Raw genomic sequence first — 16,208 nt, forward strand, 5'->3', positions numbered from 1 at the left:
TGGTGGAGCGGAGCGGCGCGCAGTTCATCTTTGCGGAGCAGCCATTATGTCGCTCCTTATTTCCAGTGCTGAGCGGATCGGAGTCGCGGGAGTGGTCCTTTGCCAAACAGACCCTTAATAAAATTAAAATAAAAATAAAAGTAGGTGCCAAACTTATGCAATAATGATATAATTTTAGAATGAAAAGGCAAAAGTTATAGATACGTCTATGATGTGTCAACCAGCTCGCCGCCAGGGATGCCAAGACTCCATTTGCCTCGCATCGCCTAGACAAAAATCTGGACTGGAATCGTCGGGTGGTCGCCAAACATCCGACCATTCCCTTCCTTCGTTGCAACCCGCGCGCAGAACCACCCCGCGTGCTGCCCACACTTAGAAACCGTGAGCAAATCTCCTTTGTTTCCGCCAGGTTCACATCAACGTCGGTGCACAACTCCGCTTCCATCGCAGGCTTGCGCCCATCGCCATTCGCGAGCGGCAAAAACGAAGAGAGCCAGGAGAGTGGTGACTGCGAGTGGGCAGGGTGTGGCGAATGCAAGTAGGTGCGTGAATGCGAGTGGGTCAAATACTGAAATTGAATCGTGCAAAGTGCGTCCAAACTGAAACTGAAACTGAAACTAGCATACTGAAACCGACACTTGCACACTGAAAACGCGCAAAATGAAGTGAAAATGAAATAGTGACTGAAACTAGTTTTTTTTGGTAAGAAATGAGGTGCAAAGCTTATTTAGCATATATCAATTCGCAAAAATTGCTCTGATCTTATTTAGCATGCACTTGCAAATGCTCCTATTCTGGTTCTGGTTGGTCTCATTTTGTACTATACCCAACAGCAAACCATTTCCAAGTGCGCAGTTTTGTGTTTTCAGTTGTTCGCCTGAGTCTACATTTGAGCTGGGAAATATGGAATCTTAGTAATGCTAGTTTCCACAAAACTCATGTGCAAGGTAGTAGTGGGTACATTTTCGTTGAAGCATTGTAGAATCCGTACGCATCTTTGCTGTCAATGCGAAATTTTATGAAATATTTGAAAACCACTTTATTTTCGGTTGGCAATGAGGGGCAGACTAGTATATAATAATTTAATTTGATTTAACCTGAGAGACAACCTGTCCAGCACGTAGCTTCAAGCAAACGAATTGTAAACGAGTACTTGTTTCTTTTTCTTCCGATTTCCATCTTCCCCATGGTTGTTAGACTTCATACACTCTTCATACATACAACTATAATACAAGTAACCATTTCCCAGGTACACCAAAGCAAAACAATCTTCACCGAGTTGGCAGATGCCCACCCATTGGTGATCGGTATGGTCTGATCATGTCGTTAAACGCCTAGGGATGCCCACTAGCCAGCAATGGTCTGGATTGTGCCACCTCACTGATCCGTGGCACCATGGCATCCTTCTTCTCTTCACCATGCCTTCTTCCAAGACCATACCATCTCTATATATACTAGAGGTGTTGGAAATATGCCCTAGAGGCAATAATAAAATGGTTATTATTATATTTCTTTGTTCATGATAATTGTCTGTTATTCATGCTATAACTGTGTTATCCGGAAATCGTAATACACGTGTGAATACATAGACCACAACATGTCCCTAGTAAGCCTCTAGTTGACTAGCTCGTTGATCAACAGATAGTCATGGTTTCCTGACTATGGACATTGGATGTCGTTGATAACGAGATCACATCATTAGGAGAATGATGTGATGGACAAGACCCAATCCTAGGCATAGCTCAAAGACCGTGTAGTTCGTTTAGCTAGAGCTTTTCCAAATGTCAAGTATCATTTCCTTAGACCATGAGGTTGTGCAACTCCCGGATACCGTAGGAGTGCTTTGGGTGTGCCAAACATCACAAAGTAATTGGATGACTATAAAGGTGCACTACAGGTATCTCCGAAAGTGTCTGTTGGGTTGGCATGAATCGAGAATGGGATTTGTCACTCCGTATGACAGAGAGGTATCTTTGGGCCCACTCGATAATGCATCATCATAATGAGCTCAATGTGACCAAGTGTCTGGTCACAGGATCATGCATTACGGTACAAGTAAAGTGACTTGCCGGTAACGAGATTAAACGAGGTATTAGGATACTGATGATCGAGTCTCGGGCAAGTAACGTACTGATTGACAAAGGGAATTGTATACGGGGTTGATTGAATCCTCGACATCGTGGTTCATCCGATGAGATCATCGAGGAGCATGTGGGAGCCAACATGGGTATCCAAATCCCGCTGTTGGTTATTGACCGGAGAGGCGTCTCGGTCATGTCTACATGTCTCCCGAACCCGTAGGGTCTACACACTTAAGGTTCGATGACGCTAGGGTTGAAGAGATATTAGTATGCAGTAACCCGAAAGTTGTTCGGAGTCCCGGATGAGATCCCGGACGTCATGAGGAGTTTCGGAATGGTCCGGAGGTGAAGAATTATATATAGAAAGTCAGGTTTCGGTCATCGGGAAAGTTTTGGGGGTCACCGGTATTGTACCGGGACCATCGGAAGGGTCCCGGGGGTCCACCGGGTGGGGCCACCTATCTCGGAGGGCCCCATGGGCTGAAGTGCGAGGGGAACCAGCCCCTAGTGGGCTGGTGCGCCCCCCCTTGGCCCCCCTGCGCCTAGGGTTGGAAACCCTAGGGGTGGGGGCGCCTCCACCTGGCTTGGGGGGCAAGTTTCCCCCCTGGCCGCCGCCCCTCCTTGGAGATCCCATCTCCTAGGGCCGGCGCCCGCCCTAGGGGGCCTATATAAAGAGGGGGGGAGGGAGGGCAGCCGCACCCATGCTCTTGGCGCCTCCCTCTCCCATTGCCACACCTCTCCCTCTCGCAGAAGCTCGGCGAAGCCCTGCCGAGATCACTGCTGCATCCACCACCACACCGTCGTGCTGATGGATCTCCGTCAACCTCTCCTCCCCCTTGCTGGATCAAGAAGGAGGAGACGTCTTCCTCAACCGTACGTGTGTTGAACGCGGAGGTGTTGTCCGTTCAGCAATAGGATCATTGGTGATTTGGATCACGACGAGTACGACTCACTCAACCCCATTCTCTTGAACGCTTCCGCTCGCGATCTACAAGGGTATGTAGATGCACTCCTTTCTCTCGTTGCTAGATGAACTCATAGATTGATCTTGGTGAAAGCGTAGATTTTTTTTATTTTCTGCAACGTTCCCCAACAGTGGAATCATGAGCTAGGTCTATGTGTAGTTCTCTTTGCACGAGTAGAACACAATTTGTTGTGGGCGTAGATGTTGTCAACTTTCTTGCCACTACTAGTCTTATTTTGCTTCGGCGGCATCATGGGATGAAGCGGCCCGGACCGACCTTACACGTACGCTTACGTGAGACAGGTTCCACCGACTGACATGCACTAGTTGCATAAGGTGGCTAGTGGGTGTCTGTCTCTCCCACTTTAGTTGGAGCGGATTCGACGAAAAGGGTCCTTATGAAGGGTAAATAGAAGTTGGCATATCACGTTGTGGCTTTCACGTAAGTAAGAAAAGTTCTTGCTAGAATCCTATAGCAGCCACGTAAAAACATGCAACAACAATTAGAGCACGTCTTACTTGTTTTAGCAGCATGTGTTTTGTGATGTGATATGGCCAAAAGTTGTGATGAATGATATATATGTGATGTATGAGATCATGTTCTTGTAATAGGAATCACGACTTGCATGTCGATGAGTATGACAACCGGCAGGAGCCATAGGAGTTGTCTTTATTTTTTGTATGACCTGCGTGTCATTGAGAAACGCCATGTAAATTACTTTACTTTATTGCTAAACGCGTTAGCCATAGTAGTAGAAGTAATAGTTGGCGAGCAACTTCATGGAGACACGATGATGGAGATCATGATGATAGAGATCATGGTGTCATGCCGGTGACGAAGATCATCATGGAGCCCCGAAGATCGAGATCAAAGGAGCTATATTATATTGGCCATATCATGTCACTATTTGATTGCGTGTGATGTTTATCATGTTTTTCATCTTGTTTACGTGACAACTTCATGAAGACACGATGATGGAGATCATGGTGTCATGCCGGTGACGATGATGATCATGGCGCCCCGAAGATGGAGATCAAAAGGAGCAAATTGATATTGGCCATATCATGTCACTATTTGATTGCATGTGATGTTTATCATGTTTTTGCATCTTATTTGCTTAGAACGACGGTAGTAAATAAGACGATCCCTCATAATAATTTCAAGAAAGTGTTCCCCCTAACCGTGCACCGTTGCGAAGGTTCGTTGTTTCGAAGCATCACATGATGATCGGGTGTGATAGATCCTAACGTTCGAATACAACGGGTGTAAGCCAGATTTACACACGCAATACACTTAGGTTGACTTGACGAGCCTAGCATGTACAGACATGGCCTCGGAACACGGAGGACCGAAAGGTCGAGCATGAGTCGTATAGAAGATACGATCAACATGGAGATGTTCACCGATGTCGACTAGTCCGTCTCACGTGATGATCGGACACGGCCTAGTTGACTCGGATCATGTTTCACTTAGATGACTAGAGGGATGTCTAATCTGAGTGGGAGTTCATTGAATAATTTGATTAGATGAACTTAATTATCATGAACTTAGTCTAAAATCTTTACAATATGTCTTGTAGATCAAATGGCCCACGTTGCCCTCAACTTCAACGTGTTCCTAGAGAAAACCAAGCTGAAAGATGATGGCAGCAACTATACGGACTGGGTCCGGATCTTGAGGATCATCCTCATAGCTGCCAAGAAAGATTATGTCCTAGAAGCGCTGCTAGGTGAAGCACCAATCCCAGAGAACCAAGACGTTATGAATGCTTGGCAGTCTCGTGCTGATGATTATTCCCTCGTTCAGTGCGGCATGCTTTATAGCTTAGAACCAGGGCTCCAAAAGCGTTTTGAGCAACACGGAGCATATGAGATGTTCGAGGAGCTGAAAATGGTTTTCCAAGCTCATGCCCGGGTCGAGAGATATGACGTCTCCGACAAGTTCTTTAGCTGTAAGATGGAGGAAATAGTTTTGTCAGTGAGCACATACTCAAGATGTATGGGTTGCACAACCGCTTGACTCAGCTGGGAGTTAATCTCCCGGATGATGCGATCATTGACAGAATCCTTCAGTCGCTTCCACCGAGCTACAAGAGCTTTGTGATGAACTTCAATATGCAGGGGATGGAAAAGACCATTCCTGAGGTATATTCAATGCTGAAATCGGCAGAGGTAGAGATCAAAAAGGAACATAAAGTGTTGATGGTGAATAAAACCACTAAGTTCAAGAAAGGCAAGGGTAAGAAGAATTTCAAGAAGGACGACAAGGGAGTTGCCGCGCCCGGTAAGCCAATTGCCAGGAAGAAGTCAAACAATGGACCCAAGCCTGAGACTGAGTGCTTTTATTGCAACGGAAGTGGTCACTGGAAGCGGAACTGCCCCAAGTACTTAGCGAACAAGAAGGCCGGCAAAACCAAAGGTATATGTGATACACATGTTATTGATGTGTACCTTACCAGCACTTGTAGTAGCTCCTGGGTATTTGATACCGGTGCCGTTACTCATATTTGTAACTCAAAGCAGGAGCTGCGGAATAAGCGGAGACTGGCGAAGGACGAGGTGATGATGCGCGTCGGGAATGGTTCCAAGGTCGATGTAATCGCTGTCGGCACGCTACCTCTACATTTACCTACGGAATTAGTTTTAAACCTCAATAATTGTTATTTAGTACCAGATTTGAGCATGAACATTGTATCAGGATCTCGTTTAATTCGAGATGGCTACTCATTTAAATCCGAGAATAATGGTTGTTCTATTCATATGAGAGATATGTTTTATGGTCATGCTCCAATGGTCAATGGTTTATTCTTAATGAATCTCGAATGTGATGTTACACATATTCATAGTGTGAATACCAAAAGATGTAAAGTTGATAACGATAGTCCCACATACTTGTGGTACTGCCGCCTTGGTCACATTAATGTCAAGCGCATGAAGAAGCTCCATGCTGATGGACTTTTAGAGTCTCTTGATTATGAATCATTTGACACATGCGAATCATGCCTCATGGGCAAAATGACCAAGACTCCGTTCTCCGGAACAATGGAGCGAGCAACCAACTTATTGAAAATCATACATGGAGATAAGCTGAAGAAGCAGACACACAATTTGGACGAGAAGCTGACGGTAATCAAGTCCTTCCGAGTCTTCGATGATGTCCAGAGGGGATGATCAGAGCCTATGACTCTGAGCTTTTAAGTAAAACCGCTGCCACTGGACTACTACTTCTGCCGCACTCGTATTGTTCTGGCTGTGGCATTGTAAATACTCCCTCTGTCCGAGGAAAATACATGTAGGAAAAAAGAGTAAATACGGATGTATTTAGAATTAAAATACGTCTAGATATATCTAGTATTTTTTTCGGACGGGGGGAGTAGAAACCTGATGGATGATTGGTGGTTATGACTTGCTATGTAGGAGGTAATGTTGGGTGAGTGTCATGTGTATTCGCACCAGCATATATCAATTCGCAAAAATTGCTCTGATCTTATTTAGCATGCACTTGCAAATGCTCCTATTCTGGTTCTGGTTGGTCTCATTTTGTACTGTACCCAACTGAAAACCATTTCCAAGTGCGCAGTTTTGTGTTTTCAGTTGTTCGTCTGAGTCTACATTTGAGCTGGGAAATATGGTATCTTAGTAATGCTAGTTTCCACAAAACTCATGTGCAAGGTAGTAGTGGGTACATTTTCGTTGAAGCATTGTAGAATCCGTACGCATCTTTGCTGTCAATGCGAAATTTTATGAAATATTTGAAAACCACTTTATTTTCTGTTGGCAATGAGGGGCAGACTAGTATATAATAATTTAATTTGATTTAACCTGAGAGACAACCTGTCCAGCAAGTAGCTTCAAGCAAATGAATTGTAAACGAGTACTTGTTTCTTTTTCTTCCGATTTCCATCTTCCCCATGGTTGTTAGACTTCATACACTCTTCATACATACAACTATAATACAAGTAACCATTTCTCCAGCTACACCAAAGCAAAACAATCTTCACCGAGTTGGCAGATGCCCACCCATTGGTGATCGGTATGGTCTGATCATGTCATTAAACGCCCAGGAATGCCCACTAGCCAGCAATGGTCTGGATTGTGCCACCTCACTGATCCGTGGCACCATGGCATCCTTATTCTCTCCACCATGCCTTCTTCCAAGACCATATCATCTCTATATATACTAGAGGTAGTGATCCTTCCGCGTGCGGGGTGTGCGTGCGACTTAGGACTTTGGACGACGGCCGAGGGGGAGGTAGGAGTGTATGCTGGGATCTGCCGGTGCCAGTGCAATCCAATAGAGCGGAGGTGGACGAGTGGGGCAATGGCGAAGTAGAATGGTAGGTCTATGTTGGTTGTCTCTAGAAGCCGTCACCCTGTGTATACTGAGCATAGGCCTCCGATTGCATGCCGATTGGGGCGCGGATGATTTGATCTGGGACGTCGAAGGCGTCGATGAGTTCTCGAGCCACAAGCCTCACCTGGTAACTGAGGTAGTCTACCAGTTTATGGATAGCCTGCAAGCATACAGAGGAGCCAGGAGAGTGGTGACTGCGAGTGGGCAGGGCGTGGTGAATGCAAGTAGGTGCGTGAATGCGAGTGGGTCAAATAGTACTGAAATTGAATCGTGCAAAGTGTGTCCAAACTGAAATTGAAACTGAAACTGAAACTAGCATACTGAAACCGACACTTGCACACTTGTTCGTTCTGAATCTTGAGTTTCAGAACGTCGGCCTTCGGTTGACATCATCACGCAAATCACCCGACAGTGGAAAAAAGGTACTAGAAGAGACATTTTTGTGTTGAGACGGTGTAAAGTTCGATCTAGAAGAAGTATTTCCCTATTCATATATATATGACAGGTTCTGTTCGATTAGTGCAAGTCACGCGAGGCTATTTTTGGACAAAAAATATATTCATATCTTTTCTCCTCGTTTAAGCATGCAATGCAAGCAGTGGATTGGGTAGCAAAAAGATGATACATGTAAAGGACTCAAACAATATTCATAAACTTCCAACCACAGTTATATAGCCCCAAAACCATTACGTAATAATGTTCGCAAAAAAAACATTACTTAACAAAATATTAAAACTATGGCTAAACCCTAGCAAGATAGTTCAAGCTCTCAGGCATATATCTAGTAGCAGGCACCGCCCCTGAGGGCGAGGACGAGGTGGAGCACGTCGCCGGCCTTGATATTGTAGTCCTTTGCTGCCTTGTCGTCGGCGAGCTGCTTGCCTGCGAAGATGAGCCTCTGCTGGATGGGCGGGATGCCCTCCTTCTCCTCGACGCGCTCCTTGATGCGGTCGACCGTGTCGGTGTGCTCGATGTCGATGTCGATCTCCTTGCCGGTGAGCGTCTTGACATTGATGGAGAGGCCGCCGCGGAGGCGGAGCACGAGGTGCAGCGTCGACTCCTTCTGCACGTTGTAGTCGGCGAGCGTGCGGCCGTCCTCGAGCTGCTTCCCGGCGAAGATGAGCCGCTGCTGGTCCGGCGGGATCCCCTCCTTGTCCTGGATCTTGGCCTTACGTTGTCGATGGTGTCGCTGCTCTCCACCTCCAGCGTGATCGTCTTTGCTGAACTAGTGTCTGAGCTGGTGTCTTACTCTCAAGTGTAAAAAATGTCCAGTTTGCTCTCTTTATTTGAATTTTCAGTTCACTTCAAAGGATCACTATTACGAGCCAGGTTCTTTAATGTTTGTTCACCTCAGCGTATGAACATTGCTCTGCAAACTGAATAATAAATCAGCCTATGAGCATGCATAGCTCTGCAAACTGAAACATAGAACTTGAGCAGGTAACAAATTCAGCGCGTCATTTCAGAGCAAAGTTCAGACTTTGCATTCATTTTAGAGCATTCAATACAACAATTTTTGTCTTGCCATATAAATCACACTCACGATGCAATAGGAACTTGAATTTCATTCTCTGCAAATCAAGGGCACAAACATCAACATCAACATCAACAATGCTTGACTTGGCCTCCATTACTGAATGCTCGAGTTGTTCGTTCTGAATCTTCAGTTTCAGAACGTCGGCCCCATATGCATCAATTTTGAAGGAGACTTGGACCGTATGCTCAACTCGTATAGTGTTGGAAATATGCCCTAGAGGCAATAATAAAAGTATTATTATTATATTTCCTCGTTCATGATAATTGTCTTTTATTCATGCTATAACTGTATTGTCCGGAAATCGTAATACACGTGTGAATACATAGACCATAACATGTCCCTAGTGAGCCTCTAGTTGACTAGCTCGTTGCTCAACAGATAGTCATGGTTTCCTGACTATGGACATTAGATGTCATTGACAACGGGATCACATCATTAGGAGAATGATGTGATAAACAAGACCCAGTCCTAAGCATAGCACAAGATCGTGTAGTTCGTTTTGCTAGAGCTTTTTCAATGTCAAGTATCTCTTCCTTAGACCATGAGATCGTGTAACTCCCGGATACCGTAAGAGTGCTTTGGGTGTACCAAACGTCACAACGTAACTGGGTGACAATAAAGGTGCACTACAGGTATCTCCGAAAGTGTCTGTTGGGTTGACACGGATCGAGACTGGGATTTGTCACTCCGTATGACGGAGAGGTATCACTGGGCCCACTCGGTAGTGCATCATCATAATGAGCTCAAAGTGACCAAGTATTTGGTCACGGGATCATGCATTACGGTACGAGTAAAGTGACTTGCCGGTAACGAGACTAACGAGGTATTGGGATACCGACGATCGAGTCTCGGGCAAGTAACATACCGTTTGACAAAGGGAATTGCATACGGGGTTGATTGAATCCTCGACATCGTGGTTCATCCGATGAAATCATCGAGGAGCATGTGGGAGCCAACATGGGTATCCAGATCCCGCTGTTGGTTATTGACCGGAGAGCCGTCTCGGTCATGTCTGCATGTCTCCCGAACCCGTAGGGTCTACACACTTAAGGTTCGGCGACGCTAGGGTTATTAGGAAGACTTGTATGTGATTACCGAAAGTTTTTTGGAGTCCCGGATGGGATCCTGGACGTCACGAGGAGTTCCGGAATGGTCCGGAGGTAAAGATTTATATATGGGAAGTTGTCATACGGACACCGGAATGTTTCGGGGGCATATCGGTATTGTACCGGGGCCACCAGAAGGGTTCCGGGGGTCCACCGGGAGGGGCCACCCCTCCCGGGGGGCCACATGGGCCGCGTGGGGCAGGAGCCAGCCCCTGGAGGGCTGGGCGCACCCTCCCCTTGGGCCCATGCGCCTAGGGTTGGGGGGGAACCCTAGAGGGGGCGCCCCCCTTGCTTGGGGGGCAAGTCCCCCCTCCCTGGCCGCCGCCCCCCCTCTAGATCCCATCTAGAGGGGCCGGCCCCCCTTTCCCCTTCCCCTATAAATAGAGGGGTGAGGGGAGGGCTGATTACCCAAGCCAAGGCGCAGCCCCTCCCCTCCCCAACACCTCTCCTCCTCCGTTGTGTGCTTGGCGAAGCCCTGTCGGAGTACTGCCTCTCCACCATCATCACGCCGTCGTGCTGCTGCTGGAGCCTTCTTCCTCAACCTCTCCTTCCCCCTTGCTGGATCAAGAAGGAGGAGACGTCGCCCGTACCGTACGTGTGTTGAACGCGGAGGTGTTGTCCGTTCAGCACTTGGTCATCGGTGATCTGAATCACGCCGAGTATGACTCCATCATCACCATTCCCTCGAACGCTTCCGTACACGATCTACAAGTGGTATGTAGATGCAAACTCACTCCCTTGACTCGTTGTTAGATGAACTCATAGATGGATCTTGGTGAAATAGTAGGAAATTTTTTAATTTTCTGCAACGTTCCCCAACAGTGGTATCAGAGCTAGGTCTATGCGTAGTTCTCTATTGCACGAGTAGAACACAATTTTGTTGTGGGCATAGATCTTATCAACTTGCTTGCCGCTACTAGTTTTATCTTGCTTCAGCGGTATTGTGGGATGAAGCGGCCCGGACCAACCTTACACGTACGCTTACGTGAGACCGGTTCCACCGACTGACATGCACTAGTTGCATAAGGTGGCTGGCGGGTGTTTGTCTCTCCCACTTTAGTTGGAGCGGATTCGATGAAAAGGGTCCTTATGAAGGGTAAATAGAAGTTGACAAGATCACGTTGTGGTTATTCGTAGGTAAGAAAATGTTCTTGCTAGAACCCAATTGCAGCCACGTAAAAGATGCAACAACAATTAGAGGACGTCTAACTTGTTTTTGCAGCAATTGTCATGTGATGTGATATGGCCAGAAGTTGTGATGAATGATGAATGATATATTGTGATGTATGAGATCATGTTCTTGTAATAGGAATCACGACTTGCATGTTGATGAGTATGACAACCGGCAGGAGCCATAGGAGTTGTCTTTATTTTTTGTATGACCTGCGTGTCATTGAAGAACGCCATGTAAATTACTTTACTTTATTGCTAAACGCGTTAGCCATAGAAGTAGAAGTAGTCGTTGGCGTGACAACTTCATGAAGACACAATGATGGAGATCATGATGATGGAGATCATGGTGTCATGCCGGTGACGAAGATGATCATGGAGCCCCGAAGATGGAGATCGAAGGAGATGTATGATATTGGCCATATCATGTCACTACTATATAATTGCATGTGATGTTTATTATGTTTTATGCATCTTGTTTACTTAGAACGACGGTAGTAAATAAGATGATCCCTTATAATAATTTCAAGAAAGTGTTCCCCCTAACTGTGCACCGTTGCTAAAGTTCGTCGTTTCGAAGCACCACATGATGATCGGGTGTGATAGATCCTTACGTTCACATACAACGGGTGTAAGACAGATTTACACATGCAGAACACTTAGGGTTAACTTGACGAGCCTAGCATGTACAGACATGGCCTCGGAACACAAGAGACTGAAAGGTCGAACATGAGTCGTATAGAAGATACGATCAACATGAAGATGTTCACCGATGATGACTAGTTTGTCTCACGTGATGATCGGACACGGCCTAGTCGACTCGGATCATGTAACACTTAGATGACTAGAGGGATGTCTAATCTGAGTGGGAGTTCATTAAATAATTTGATTAGATGAACTTAATTATCGTGAACTTAGTCTAAAACTTTTGCAAAATATGTCTTGTAGATCAAATGGCCAACGCTCATGTCAACATGAACTTCAACGCGTTCCTAGAGAAAACCAAGCTGAAAGATGATGGCAGCAACTATACGGACTGGGTCCGGAACCTGAGGATCATCCTCATAGCTGCCAGGAAACAATATGTCCTAGAAGGACCGCTAGGTGATGCACCCGTCCCAGAGAACCAAGACATTATGAATGCTTGGCAGACTCGCGCTGATGATTACTCCCTCGTTCAGTGCGGCATGCTTTACAGCTTAGAACCAGGGCTCCAAAAGCGTTTTGAGCAACACGGAGCATATGAGATGTTCGAGGAGCTGAAACTAGTTTTCCAAGCTCATGCCTGGGTCGAGAGATATGAAGTCTCCGACAAGTTCTATAGTTGTAAGATGGAGGAAAATAGTTCTGTCAGTGAGCATATACTCAAAATGTCTGGGTTGCACAACCGCCTGTCCCAGCTGGACATTAACCTCCCGGATGAGGCGGTCATTGAGAGAATCCTTCAGTCGCTCCCACCAAGCTACAAGAGCTTTGTGATGAACTACAATATACAGGGGATGGTAAAGACCATTCCTGAAGTATTTTCAATGCTGAAGTCAGCAGAGGTTGAAATCAAGAAAGAACATCAAGTGTTGATGGTCAATAAGACCACTAAGTTCAAGAAGGGCAAGGGTAAGAAGAACTTCAAGAAGGATGGCAAAGATGTTGCCACGCCCGGTAAGCCAGTTACCGGGAAGAAGTCAAAGAATGGACCCAAGCCTGAAACTGAGTGCTTTTATTGCAAGGGGAAGGGTCACTGGAAGCGGAATTGCCCCAAATACTTAGCGGATAAGAAGGCCGGCAACACTAAAGGTATATTTGATATACATGTAATTGATGTGTACCTTACCAGTACTCGTAGTAACTCCTGGGTATTTGAAACCGGTGCTGTTGCTCACATTTGTAACTCACAACAGGAGCTGCGGAATAAGCGGAGACTGGCGAAGGACGAGGTGACGATGCGCGTCGGGAATGGTTCCAAGGTCGATGTGATCGCCGTCGGCACGCTACCTCTACATTTACCTACAGGATTAGTTTTAAACCTCAATAATTGTTATTTAGTGCCAAGTTTGAGCATGAACATTGTATCAGGATCTCGTTTAATACGAGATGGCTACTCATTTGAATTCGAGAATAATGGTTGTTCTATTTATATGAGAGATATGTTTTATGGTCATGCCCCTATGGTCAATGGTTTATTCTTAATGAATCTCGAACGTAATATTACACATATTCATAGCGTGAATACCAAAAGGTGTAAAGTTGATAACGATAGTCCCACATACTTGTGGCACTGCCGCCTTGGTCACATTGGTGTCAAGCGCATGAAGAAGCTCCATGCTGATGGACTTTTAGAGTCTCTCGATTATGAATCATTTGACACATGCGAACCATGCCTCATGGGAAAAATGACCAAGACCCCATTCTCCGGAACAATGGAGCGAGCAACCAACTTGTTGGAAATCATACATACCGATGTGTGCGGTCCAATGAGCGTTGAGGCTCGCGGAGGATATCGTTATGTTCTCATTCTCATTGATGACTTGAGTAGATATGGGTATGTCTACTTGATGAAACACAAGTCTGAGACCTTTGAAAAGTTCAAGGAATTTCAGAATGAAGTAGAGAATCAACGTGATCGAAAGATAAAGTTCTTATGATTGGATCCTGGAGGAGAATATTTAAGTCACGAATTTGGTACACACTTAAGAAAATGTGGAATCGTTTCACAACTCATGCCGCCTGGAACACCTCAGTGTAACGGTGTGTCCGAACGTCGTAATCGCACTCTATTGGATATGGTGCGATCTATGATGTCTCTTACCGATTTACGCTATCATTTTGGGGATACGCTCTAGAGACAGCTACATTCACTTTAAATAGGGCACCGTCTAAATCCGTTGAGACGACACCGTATGAATTATGGTTTGGGAAGAAACCTAAGCTGTCGTTTCTAAAAGTTTGGGGATGCGATGCTTATGTCAAGAAACTTCAACCTGAAAAGCTCGAACCCAAGTCGGAAAAATGCGTCTTCATAGGATACCCTAAAGAAACCATTGGGTATACCTTCTACTTAAGATCCGAAGGCAAGATCTTTGTTGCCAAGAACGGATCCTTTCTGGAAAAAGAGTTTCTCTCGGAAGAAGTAAGTGGGAGGAAAGTAGAACTCGATGAAGTACTACCTCTTGAACAGGATAGTAGTGCATCTCAGGAAAATGTTCCTGTGATGCCTACACCAACTGAAGAGGAAAACAATGATGATGATCAAGGTATTTCGGATCAAGTTGCTACTGAACTTCGTAGGTCCACAAGGACACGTTCCGCACCAGAGTGGTACGGCAACCCTGTCCTGGAAATCATGTTGTTGGACAACGGTGAACCTTCGAACTATGAAGAAGCAATGGCGGGCCCAGATTCCAACAAATGGCTAGAAGCCATGAAATCCGAGATAGAATCCATGAATGAAAACAAAGTATGGACTTTGACTGACTTGCCCGATGATCGGCGAGCGATAGAAAACAAATGGATCTTTAAGAAGAAGACGGACGCGGATGGAAATGTCACCATCTATAAAGCTCGACTTGTCGCTAAGGGTTATCGGCAAGTTCAAGGGATTGACTACAATGAGACTTTCTCTCCCGTAGCGAAGCTTAAGTCTGTCAGAATCATGTTAGCAATTGCCGCATACTATGATTATGAGATATGGCAGATGGACGTCAAAACGGCATTCCTTAACGGGCATCTTAAGGAAGAACTGTATATGATGCAGCCGGAGGGTTTTGTCGATCCTAAGAATGCTAACAAAGTATGCAAGCTCCAGCGATCCATTTATGGGCTGGTGCAAGCATCTCGGAGTTGGAACATTCGCTTTGATGAGATGATCAAAGCATTTGGGTTTACGCAGACTTATGGAGAAGCCTGCGTTTACAAGAAAGTGAGTGGGAGCTCTGTAGCATTTCTCATATTATATGTAGATGACATACTTTTGATGGGAAATGATATAGAATTCTTGGACAGCATTAAGGCCTACTTGAATAAGTGTTTTTCAATGAAGGACCTTGGAGAAGCTGCTTATATATTAGGCATCAAGATCTATAGGGATAGATCGAGATGCCTCATAGGTCTTTCACAAAGCACATACCTTGATAAGATTTTGAAGAAGTTCAAAATGGATCAGTCCAAGAAAGGGTTCTTGCCTGTACTGCAAGGTGTGAGATTGAGCTCGGCTCAATGCCCAACCACGGCAAAAGATAAAGAAGAGATGAGCGTCATCCCCTATGCCTTAGCCATAGGATCTATTATGTATGCCATGCTGTGTACCAGACCTGATGTAAACCTTGCCGTAAGTTTGGTAGGAAGGTACCAAAGTAATCCCGGCAAGGAACACTGGACAGCGGTCAAGAATATCCTGAAGTACCTGAAAAGGACAAAGGACATGTTTCTCGTTTATGGAGGTGACGAAGAACTTGTCGTAAAGAGTTACGTCGACGCTAGCTTTGACACAGATCTGGATGACTCTAAGTCACAAACCGGATACGTGTATATGTTGAATGGTGGAGCAGTAAGCTGGTGTAGCTGCAAGCAGAGCGTCGTGGCGGGATCTACATGTGAAGCGGAGTACATGGCAGCCTCGGAGGCAGCGCATGAAGCAATATGGGTGAAGGAGTTCATCACCGACCTAGGAGTCATACCCAATGCGTCGGGGCCGATCAAACTCTTCTGTGACAACACTGGAGCTATTGCCCTTGCCAAGGAGCCCAGGTTTCACAAGAAGACCAGGCACATCAAGCGTCGCTTCAACTCCATCCGTGAAAATGTTCAAGATGGAGACATAGATATTTGCAAAGTACATACGGATCTGAATGTCGCAGATCCATTGACTAAACCTCTCTCGCGAGCAAAACATGATCAACACCAGAACTCTATGGGTGTTCAATTCATCACAATGTAACTAGATTATTGACTCTAGTGCAAGTGGGAGACTGTTGGAAATATGCCTTAGAGGCAATAATAA

At 45.6% G+C, this 16,208-nt stretch overlaps 1 pseudogene; it reads right to left on the bottom strand.

Moving 5' to 3' along the window:
- Window positions 1–8,180: 8,180 nt before the first annotated feature.
- On the bottom strand, window positions 8,181–9,030 carry LOC119338593 (annotated as a pseudogene).
- Window positions 9,031–16,208: the final 7,178 nt, after the last annotated feature.

This window comes from Triticum dicoccoides, chromosome 7B, assembly GCF_002162155.2.
Source record: "Triticum dicoccoides isolate Atlit2015 ecotype Zavitan chromosome 7B, WEW_v2.0, whole genome shotgun sequence".
Classification (NCBI taxonomy): domain Eukaryota; kingdom Viridiplantae; phylum Streptophyta; class Magnoliopsida; order Poales; family Poaceae; genus Triticum; species Triticum dicoccoides.